This window comes from Amblyomma maculatum, chromosome 5 (genome assembly GCF_055883805.1).
Source record: "Amblyomma maculatum isolate TAMU_Amacu chromosome 5, ASM5588380v1, whole genome shotgun sequence".
Taxonomy (NCBI): domain Eukaryota; kingdom Metazoa; phylum Arthropoda; class Arachnida; order Ixodida; family Ixodidae; genus Amblyomma; species Amblyomma maculatum.
In genome coordinates, this window is record NC_139348.1 from 74,099,198 (window position 1) to 74,109,025 (window position 9,828).

General features: G+C 48.3%; 1 long non-coding RNA gene across 1 annotated transcript in view; it reads left to right on the forward strand.

The window, feature by feature from the left end:
- The window catches only part of LOC146188513 (uncharacterized), a 29,621-nt gene extending 20,065 nt beyond the window's left edge, over positions 1-9,556 (forward strand). The window contains exons 4-5 of the long non-coding RNA XR_014707217.1: positions 8,256-8,356; positions 9,445-9,556. This is a non-coding gene — a long non-coding RNA (uncharacterized LOC146188513). The remainder of the gene's footprint in view (positions 1-8,255; positions 8,357-9,444) is intronic.
- The last annotated feature ends 272 nt before the right edge of the window (positions 9,557-9,828 follow it).

Genomic DNA, 9,828 nt, shown 5'->3' on the forward strand with positions numbered 1-9,828 from the left:
AACGATGTAACTGACACGAAGGTTGAATTTTGCATATTGGAGATCTAATGCTGTAAAAAACATGCAGGGCAGTGTCAAGTGGCAGTTGGCACTCGTCGTTGTGGTTACCAGTCAGCCATAATCTCACGTGAAATCGTGAAATGGCCAGTAGGCAAGAGCAGTCAACTCGTGGTTCTCTTCAGATAAAAAAGTGCTGATTATCACCTTCCCTTCCCCCAAGCAACCTTAAGTAAACGGCGGAGTTTTATAGGGTGCGCGATTACAAGGCGCCAAAAGTATGCGAAGTCACAAAAACAAAAGACAAATATTTATAATTTATGCAACCAAAATTATATCGTAACTCGTTTCATAGGCTAAATACAATAAGCTGAACGCCAAGCATAAAAGTAAACTAGACGCCGCTCTTGTTTTCCGACCCATGTACTCCGAATATTGTTCTCATTTTGTAACCAAATTATCTACTTCAGCGGCTCTTCAATATTTTAGCTGCTTGGTTGTTCACCAGCGCCGCAGAAGCATATACTAGCGGAGGTGGAATCTCCTGGGTTGCGGCCACTGACACGTAAAACGAAATCAAAACGGAAGGCGACTGCAATGCGTGAAAGCTTTCAACTCTAAAGATTCACGACTACCAACCCCGAGACCCCCTCAAGCTATTATGCACAAAATAAATATATATGAAAAACTACAGGTACATTAGGGCAACAACTGAAAGAATTAGTGAAAAAACAGCGCAACAGCGAGACACACGAGAGACAAGCGCTGACTTACAACTGAGTTGATTGCGAAGAAACATGCCTTCTTATACATGTGCAACAGCCACGTGCGTCACAACCATATTGCTCAAGCATTGGAAAAAGTAACAGAATTTGTAATCATGCAGGCGCGTCAATTTACAACATGTCCAGTTCACTTTTTGTTAATGCAATAGACGATGTGCTGACACACTTATCATTCAGCTTCGCTATAGCAGCTGCTTCGATAATCTCGCGGACTAGCTATTCTTTGTGCTTGGCAAGCACTTTGCACCTGCTGAGTTCCGGAGCACAAGTTTTTGAGGGGCAGTCTCTGCAGCGAACCACTAAATGTTGGCAAGCCTGCTCAAAATTCCATTTATGGGTTCCTGGAATTCCTTTCAGTGTACCTAAGGTCCCCTTACGTCCTCTGGGAGGATAAAATGTATCTACAAAAACGCGGGGTGTGTATTGGGTCATGTATCGCGCCATTTCTTAGTGATTTTTACCTGGCCCAAAAAGACAGGGTCTTAAACAATTTTCTCGATAGCACAAATGTCAAAAAAGTGTTGAGGTATGTCGACGACTACCTTGTGCTGTGTGAAGGCCAAGGCTCGAACAACCAGGAAGCAGTATTGGAGGCTGTTGGTCAATTTTCTCAAGCGTTAAAGCCACTTGCTGCTACTCATGAGCTTCCATCTCAAGGGTCTTTGAGATATTTAGATCTCAATCTTCGATGCGGCATTGCTGGTCGACAGTTTAACAGCGGCATTTCTAAGCGTGCACCGAATGAATGTTGTGCATATAATTAAACGGTCCTATTATCGGCCAGACCTTTCGGTATACAGTGGAAGATACGAGCGGGAGCCGCCAGCTAATGGGCGTGAGTCGTTATGCTCGCGAGTGCATGTTAAGAGCACAATAGCCGGCTATTCTTGTAGTCAATTCTGTAGTGAAGTACTATATCTGTGGAAACTATTTCCATATTAATCGCAGCAATGATGTTCTGAAAACTATTCATTCGTGAGGAATCGCTGATGCGGATATCTATAAATATGTGTCATTATATTAAGTCTACTGCCGAAGTACACAAAATAAGCTTGCAACTTGTATCTTTTTAGGAGTATGCAGTATTTGCGATTCAGCGTGTTCACGTGCTTCTGTAGAAGTTTGATTATGTTGGGAAGAGCCAGTATTGTGTACATTACCTGCATCCTTGTAGTCCTTTAAGGGATAAGGTTTACAGCTTGCACAGTTGAAAATGTATCATCATCACTGTACGACAGAAGTGAAAAAAGTTGTTAGAAAGCATGCGCGTTGCAATAAATTATATTGGCGTCTACTCAGTTGCGAGCTGAGGATCTATGCATGAAAGGTGGGCATTGGACGAATGGTCGTAGTTAAAAGCGTGTAAGGATATCACCTAGTAGACGGGACGTTTTAGATTAACAATTTTAGAGCAACAATAATTGAACAAAAATAATGCTATGCATAAGAAGAATAAAAATATCGAGCATTAAAAGGGGGTGTTAAAGGTACTATTAAACGTCATATTATAGCGAAGCTTAGGCATACGTTCTTGTACTAGAAGTCCAAAAAATATCAGTGGACTATGTTTTATGCAGGCGAAGGTAAAGTGCATTTTTGGATGCTGATAATGTCTACAAAAAAGAATTTTAGGAACCTTTTCCAGGTGATGCGGTTCAGGGCTTTCGACTGCTCTCATCGCAGTGGCTGTTGGCATCAAATTGAATTCCTTGCCACTGCTACAGTGACTGAGGACTCAGCCAGAGAGCCATAAATCTAATTTGCATTTACACATAAACATTGTATAAAATATCATTTGTGTATTATAAATAGCATGAAAGTAAGCAGCGGATTCTTGTCTGTAGAAATCTTAACACCCACTAAATAGAGTTGCGCTTCTTATGGAAAATATGCAGTAAAATAAAAATTACAAGGTTCAACGCTGCTGAACCAAATATTGAGCAAAACCATTAGTTGTGGGTGACCAAGCGTTCTTGTCTGTTTCTTCTTCCTCACCCCACATATAAATGCTCGATCCCCCTCTGTGGGCATGTGCCATAAGTTATTTGGACAACAACAACAACAACAGCATAAATGCTCGCTTTAACCAGGCCGCATGAACGTGCCTTAGTGGCCTACAGGGGTGACGTGAATGCCAGTGTCCTAGCAGGTTGATTCTGGCATAACCATCCGATGTGAATTGAGAGACTCAAGTTGGCAGCTCCTGCCGGCGCAAATATAACGTCCCGCTTTAAACAAGCCGTATGAGCGTGCCCAGCTCTCACTCTAGTGTCATGGGGGGTGTGATGTCACAGCGTTATGTGAGTGCTGTGTCAGTCTGAGCGAGCGGCCGCTGACACTGAATGCGCTCACTTCTTGTGATGCGTGGGTCGGGGTGCTGTGTCCGGAGGTGGTCGTCGATTAATGCACGTACGTCTTCCAAAGCGAGTTGCTCGTCGGTAGAAGGGAGTTAGTGTGCTGCGGTCGCGAGTTCGTCGGCACGTTCGTTGCCTTCGATGCCGCAGTGCCCGGGGATCCACTGTACCCGTATAGCACAGCCGCGTTCCGCCAAGCGCTTGAGACGCGTGCGAATCTGACACAGCAGTGGAGTTCCCCGGCCGGTGGTTCGAAGGCTGCTGAGGGCGGCGCGATAGTCACATAGCACGGCACACCTCAGTGGCGGCGGACTCAGTGCAAGCAGCAGATCCAGGCCAAGGCGCAGGCCCAGCTGCTCCGCCGTGGTGGAACAACCCAGGAATGACAGGTGCAGCTGTTTGTGCAGTTGCAGGACGGGGTTGGTAGCCACCGCTGCTAGCGAGCAACTACCTCTGTCCACAGAGCCGTCGGTGTAAACGAGGCGGTGAAGTTGGAGTTCCTCGTAGATGACGGCTTCGGTCAGCTGCTGCACTGCACAGGGAGGTGTGGTCCGTTTCCCCGCGATGCCGACAATCTCTAGCTGAACCTCCGTATCAGCGGGCCAGGACAATAAGAGGTCGTAGGGGGGCGTTGCGTTGGTGAGCTGTTCGTACTCGAGCAGCGCCGCTCCCATGCGCGAGTGGCAATGTTGCCGCAAGCAATGTAATAGCGGGCCGCTGTCCGCTGCGCTTTGTAGACGATCGATGTGTTGGAGCGCCAGCCGCGTGGCCTGAAGTTGTAATGGCCCCGTGCCTGCCTTGGCTAAAGTAACTGCGCATTGAGAGTTCTGAGGAAGGCCGAGGCAAATGAGGAGCGCCTTGCAATGCTCACCCTCCAGCTTCTGTCAGCATGGTTTGCGCAATTTGACGAGAGGTAGCGCGTAGTGTATTGCCCCCCCCCCCCTCCCCCCTCCGGCCGCAGAGTCGTAGCACAGCCGTAACGCAGGTTGCTGGGAGATGCCCTGAGCCTGTGTACGGCGGTGATGGTTCTCTTCATCTGCAGGCAGGCTTTGGTCGCCACGTGTTGGAAGTTATTGTTATTGTGGCTGTAGGAAGAAGGAAAAGAAAATGCACGGGACTGCTACTGGCTCTGTAGCTGAGCTACCTCGGCTGCCTCGTGCAGATAGAAGAGAATATAGAGAAGAAAGGAAAGGAAGAGGAAGAGAGGAAAGACGCGCGCCGCAACAACAGCCGTCGTCCACCACCAGCGGTGGTGTGTGCAATGACGGCTTAGAACCGATAAAAATTCGGTGCCAGGCTGGCCCCCTGCCGCAAGCGGCGGTGCTCCACCTGTACCAGCCCCATCATGGGAGAGCTGTCGTGGAAGGAAAGGCGGTGGCCTATGTCCACCCCAGGTACCGCACCGAGCGTCGCCCCGGCAGGAGGGTCCTGTCCAATGTGAGAGGCGGTGTTCGCTTGGGCGAGCTCGGAGCATCTGCTCATCCAGCGGGTGGCGTGCATGGTATTGTTTGGCGACACCAGACACTGGTGTAAAGAGTTGCATGACAGGGCGTGAACTCTGAAGCGCACGTGACCTCTGTGCGAGGATGCCCGATCACATATGCCCGTCACTAGGACGGGCGATGTTCGTCCATTCTGTGCAACGCATTAGACCCATCTCGTGTTGCGAGAGCGTTTTGTGGTACTTTTAACTGTGCGGTGTCATATAAATCTTGTTTTGTCTCGATTGTTGCGGCTCTTGTTGTGTGAGTCTGGAATGAGCATACTCGAAACTCATCATCTTCTTAGGGGGGATGTGTAAGGCCGCGATAAACGGCAGCTGCCTTTTTTATTGGCACTTACACGTGTACCCCCGCGCCCTGTCGAGAGGGCCGCCGGACTCCGCTCCTCGAAGTCAGGATTGAAGCGTTCTTTTTTCGCGCCTTTTCTGAGGTGCCGGCCGCTCCCCGAGCCCGTTTGGAATTAGGAAAGTTTCATTTTTGTCACCTTCCAGGCGTTGGAACAATTTCGGGACGTGACAACAGCTGCCTTTCCCTCTGCCTGGGAGGCCTGGTTTCCTGAGACACGCTGCAGCACAGGTTTCTCGGCGGTTTCCCACGTGGCTCCGATAACGAAGGAACGCAGCTGTTAATGGAGTTGTTCGACACACGGCGTCTCGAAGGCACCCCAGCTGTCGGGTTGCACGGGACAAAGCTATTAATAGAACAGTTTCGAGCTTCCTTCTAAGCGGAACGGAATCCAACCTTCCCTCCAGAAATGAGTTTGTGCATCTCCGCCCCTCTCCACGATGCGCCACACAAATCTCTCTCTCGCTTGCGAGTAGTCCCATTCATAATCACAAAAGATTAGAGCACTCAGTCTCTTCATCCATCCCCAAAGACGCCCTGACACAACACTAGCCAAGCTCCGCCAGGTGGGGGACAAGTTGGGCAATACAGTCCACCGGGTGTATAACAAACGCGGGGGGTTGCGAATTTAAGGATGCCCTGCTGCTAGCAAACGCTTTCGTAACCAGTCGAATCCCGTATTCGACTCCTTACCTCCACTTGCGGAAGCACGAGGAGGATTGCCTCGAGGTGATCCTCCGAAAAATCATGAAACGTGTCCTCGACCTCCAAATCTCCATCTCTAACAGTCGGTTCATGGGCCTAGGGGTGGTGAACACTTTCAGGGAGCTTCGGGAAGCACATAGCAGAGACAGTGCCAGGTCGCCGCCTTCTTGCCCGGTAAATATTCAACATTAACAGCTCACAGAGGAGAGGCTCCGCATCCCAGAACTCTGGAGACGTGCCCTCAGAGTGCGGCCTCTCCCTGCCAACATGTCACGAGAAGACCATAATGGGCAGCGCCTGGCGCGGGCGGAAGCCTTGGCCAGCCATCATGGCAACAAATCAGGTGTGTTCTACGTGGATGCCTCGGGCCCGCATCCGGGGGGCTGGTATACGGCCGCCGTCGTTCACAACGGGAACAAAGGCGATGGCCTTACATTCAAGGCCAAATCTATAACACACTCTGAAGAGGTAGCCATTGCAACCGCCGCCTCAGACCACAGTTTTACATATACCATTACCGACTCACGAGGGGCATGTCGGAAGGCCGCGTAAGGATGGACCACTCCCTTAGCCTGTAGAATATATCAAAATTGCAGTCGGGACACGGACCCCGCCACCCCGCCACCTAGCCACCAGGGTCTTGCAGGGAACGAGGCAGCTGACGCAGCCGCCCGCGTGCTTTCTCTCCGGGCCCCTTCCTTTGGTACTCAAATCGGCCGAGTACATTGATTATAATCCGGCCTACACATTCAAAGATATTGTAATGTTTTATCAAAGCTCGCATCGCAAATATCCTAGCCCCTGCAAAGGGTTAGAAAAAGCGAACGGGAGGCTGCTCTCGCGTCTCGTCACCAACACTATTCTGTGCTCGGCAGTACTTCAACATTTTGACTCCCAATTCACTGGCCAGTGCCAGTACTGTGCCTGACACCTACCACATAGTATGGGCCTGCCAACGAAACCCATCCCTTCCCCCCATCCCTAACCCTTCCCGGGAGGACTGGAAGGCCACCCTGCTCGGCTGCTGTGACCTACAGGCCCAAAGGGCCTTAGCGCGGCGTGCGCGGGCAGCGGCAACCGCCAATGGGGTGCCTGACTATGGTCTCCACCCAGTGTTGTAAGGCCGATGCCCTTAAAGGTGCACTGTCCACCCTCCTGTCCAAAATAGTTTGTTCTCCGGTGACTGTGAGACTTCGACCCCGGAACTCAAGGTCGCAAAATGTTTTTTTGAAAAGAGTAACTAATAACGCAGTTACTGTCACCGCAATCACCCGATTCTGTGTAAAATTTTTCTCTCTCGTGCCCGCTCGTCTAGCCTCCGCTAGACAAAGTCCCATTCCTTCTCCGCGTTTGGCGGAAGGTGTGGCGTGGCACTCCACATGCGCGAAAAAAGTACGGGCGAGGGAGCGCGCGCCGCTGGATTCAGTCCGGCCGTGGCGAGGGAAAAGCGCGCAGCGAGCGGTAGATACCCATCCGTCACCCTCAGACAACGAGACGGACCAACGGACGTCGTTTTCGACTAAGACGTCATAGCTGCGGCTCGACGGACTAGCGCAGGGAATGGGAAGCTAACTTCCCGAACGAGAACATGAGAGAGCCTTGCTTTCCGTTGCTTTGCGGCGCGCGTGACACTGTAGCATTTTACACAGACTATCTCCGGTAGCTGATCGAAACACTGGGCTCCTTTGCTTAAAAGATCTTCCTTGGACAGCGGCCTTTAAATGCTCCGCGTCAAATTAACCTCCAAAATATACAATAAACGCTTTCACCCCCCCCCCTCCCCCAGTGGTGCCTCTCCCGGTTCGTGTAACAGCGATGATGACGAGCCCTTCCCGCTAAAGGCCACTGACTGAATTGTCACCCTGGCCCCCTGTGGTTAACTGAATAGCGTCCTCGTCTCAAACCCGCCGCGGTGTTTCTAGAAATACAGCAGCGGCATGGCTGGTTTCCCATGTGTACCGTGAGATAGGGAAAGGAGGACGAGAGCTGGTGGGAAGAGGTTGAAAGCTTCGAGTGTAGAGAGCAGGCAGCGTGTATTCTGCACTTTTATTTTAAAGAATTAAAAGCCTGAGTCCGAGATTATTGCCAACCCACCAAGTTAGGGTTTTCTTAAATCAAAGGGTTTGATAGGCTGCGTAAGTTTGAGGCGGATCATGTAAAGGGACAGCCCTGATGTCAATTGTTTGTCGCTGTCATGAAAACGCGGCCATCAGACCTTGTTGATCAGTTCTGTACAGCCGAGCACAACTGGCGACTCCGTGCTCTGCACGTAAGCTTTCCTCTGTGTGAGTTAAGCGGTTCTCTGTGTGAAATGTTTTGGGCTTGTGCAAGGGTGGTGGCAGCTCTGTGTGAGGCCTCCTCTGTAACCTCAATTATGCAGTGTATATACTCAGTGTAAATACAATCTCATTACCTCTTCCTACTCATCAAGTTGTGTGCCGGCAATACTTCCTCAACGTGTCGAAAACATTCCTGACCATCACTGGAAAGCTTTATATTTTAGATTTGAATGCAATTTTTGTGCATTTATTTCAATCTAAAGAACATTGTACACTTATTACATGCAGCGCAACGTGGTTTATTGGAACTTTCTTTGCAACGCCCGAAATGAGGAAGCATAAAAAGAGCGAAGGAGCTATCTACGATGGAGTTACCGTTCTAAAGAAAGGTGATATATCTAATCTGTTCTTTATGCAACTTTGCAATTTGTTTCCTAATAGTTTTGATTCAGAAAAGCAGAGTACCATGCTGCTTTTTTATTATTGTTATAATTGATTCAAAAATCTGTCAGTCTTGTTCGAGAAATTTTGGAAAAAGGTAAGCATTGATAAGCGGTTTCATAACAGACATGCCTTCATTCAAAAGCGACTGTTCACACGACCAAGATCAGCTGGAAAAGTCTACTTTGCGGGCCGCCTAAATGAATAGTGCGCAATGTCTGCAATCGTGCGGATACGTTCACGTTGCACATGGTGTTCTAAAAACCAGTCAACGTTTTCGGAGGGGGACTATAAAGTGTGTTTTTATCATCAGAACAAGCCGGTTGACATTTCTGCGGAGAGGGGTTGCGTCTTTCAATTTTAATCAGGTTCAGAAAAACACGCAAGAAAAATAATTTTGAAAAATCAGGAAAAAAAAAGGATTATAATGTTAATACTAATATACCCCATTCAAATGAAGCCTTCAATGTAAGCGAGTGATGAAACAGGGGAAATTTGAGATCAGTGTATTAAACATTGATTTAAAATCTGCTTGCGTTTAAAAGCTTCTAGGGTTATTGCAAATTATTGTGGGTACATTTATTGCATTACCTATGCCCTCGTTCATTTCGCATATTTTGCAATCAAGACATATTTAGTTATTCAAAATTCATTGCCTTATATTCAGTGTAGAAAATAAAATGTGAACTACAAGGGAACTACAAGGAGGACCGTCGAGCAGCAGACTCATTACCTGCAACTTTTGTGGATGTATTTTATTTTTTTTAAAGGCCGAAGGTTGTTTATAGATGCATTCGTGTACCTCATTTAAGGTAGAAGGTGCACAATGAAGATCAAAATTAATTTTGAGATTCTTCTGCAAAGCATATTTGATGCTCAGCTCGAGCTGTGTTCCATACATTCATCATATTGCTTAGTACAAAAGGCATTGACCGCCGCAGGTTAAAGGTGCACATAACAAAACTATTTCGGAAGTGTGTGATTTGGGTATGAGTATATTTATTATAACCACCAATCCGTTTTTTTTTTAAATTAGGTATTGCAGTGAATGGGCGTGGGAAACACAATACGCGTGGAAAGAACTACACACTATTATTCAGTGACTACAGTACCTGTTCAATTCTTGGGGTGCCAAATAAACATTCAGGTATGTATTATTGCTGGCTCTGAAATACCACGTTGTTAATAACTAGATATAACTTCTAAAGAAAATCACTTCGCTAAAGACACTTGTCCCCTTCATGGATCACTGCCTTGTCGTGGCGGAGGGGCTTGCGAAACTCGATGAAGTCGTGAGCTCTGCTGTGTAGGGCCACCCAAGATAGACAGGTCACGGCAGAGAGTTCTGACAAAATGTGATTCACTGGAGAAGGTAATGGCAACCCACTCCAGTATTTTCTGCCAAGAAAACCCTATGGCC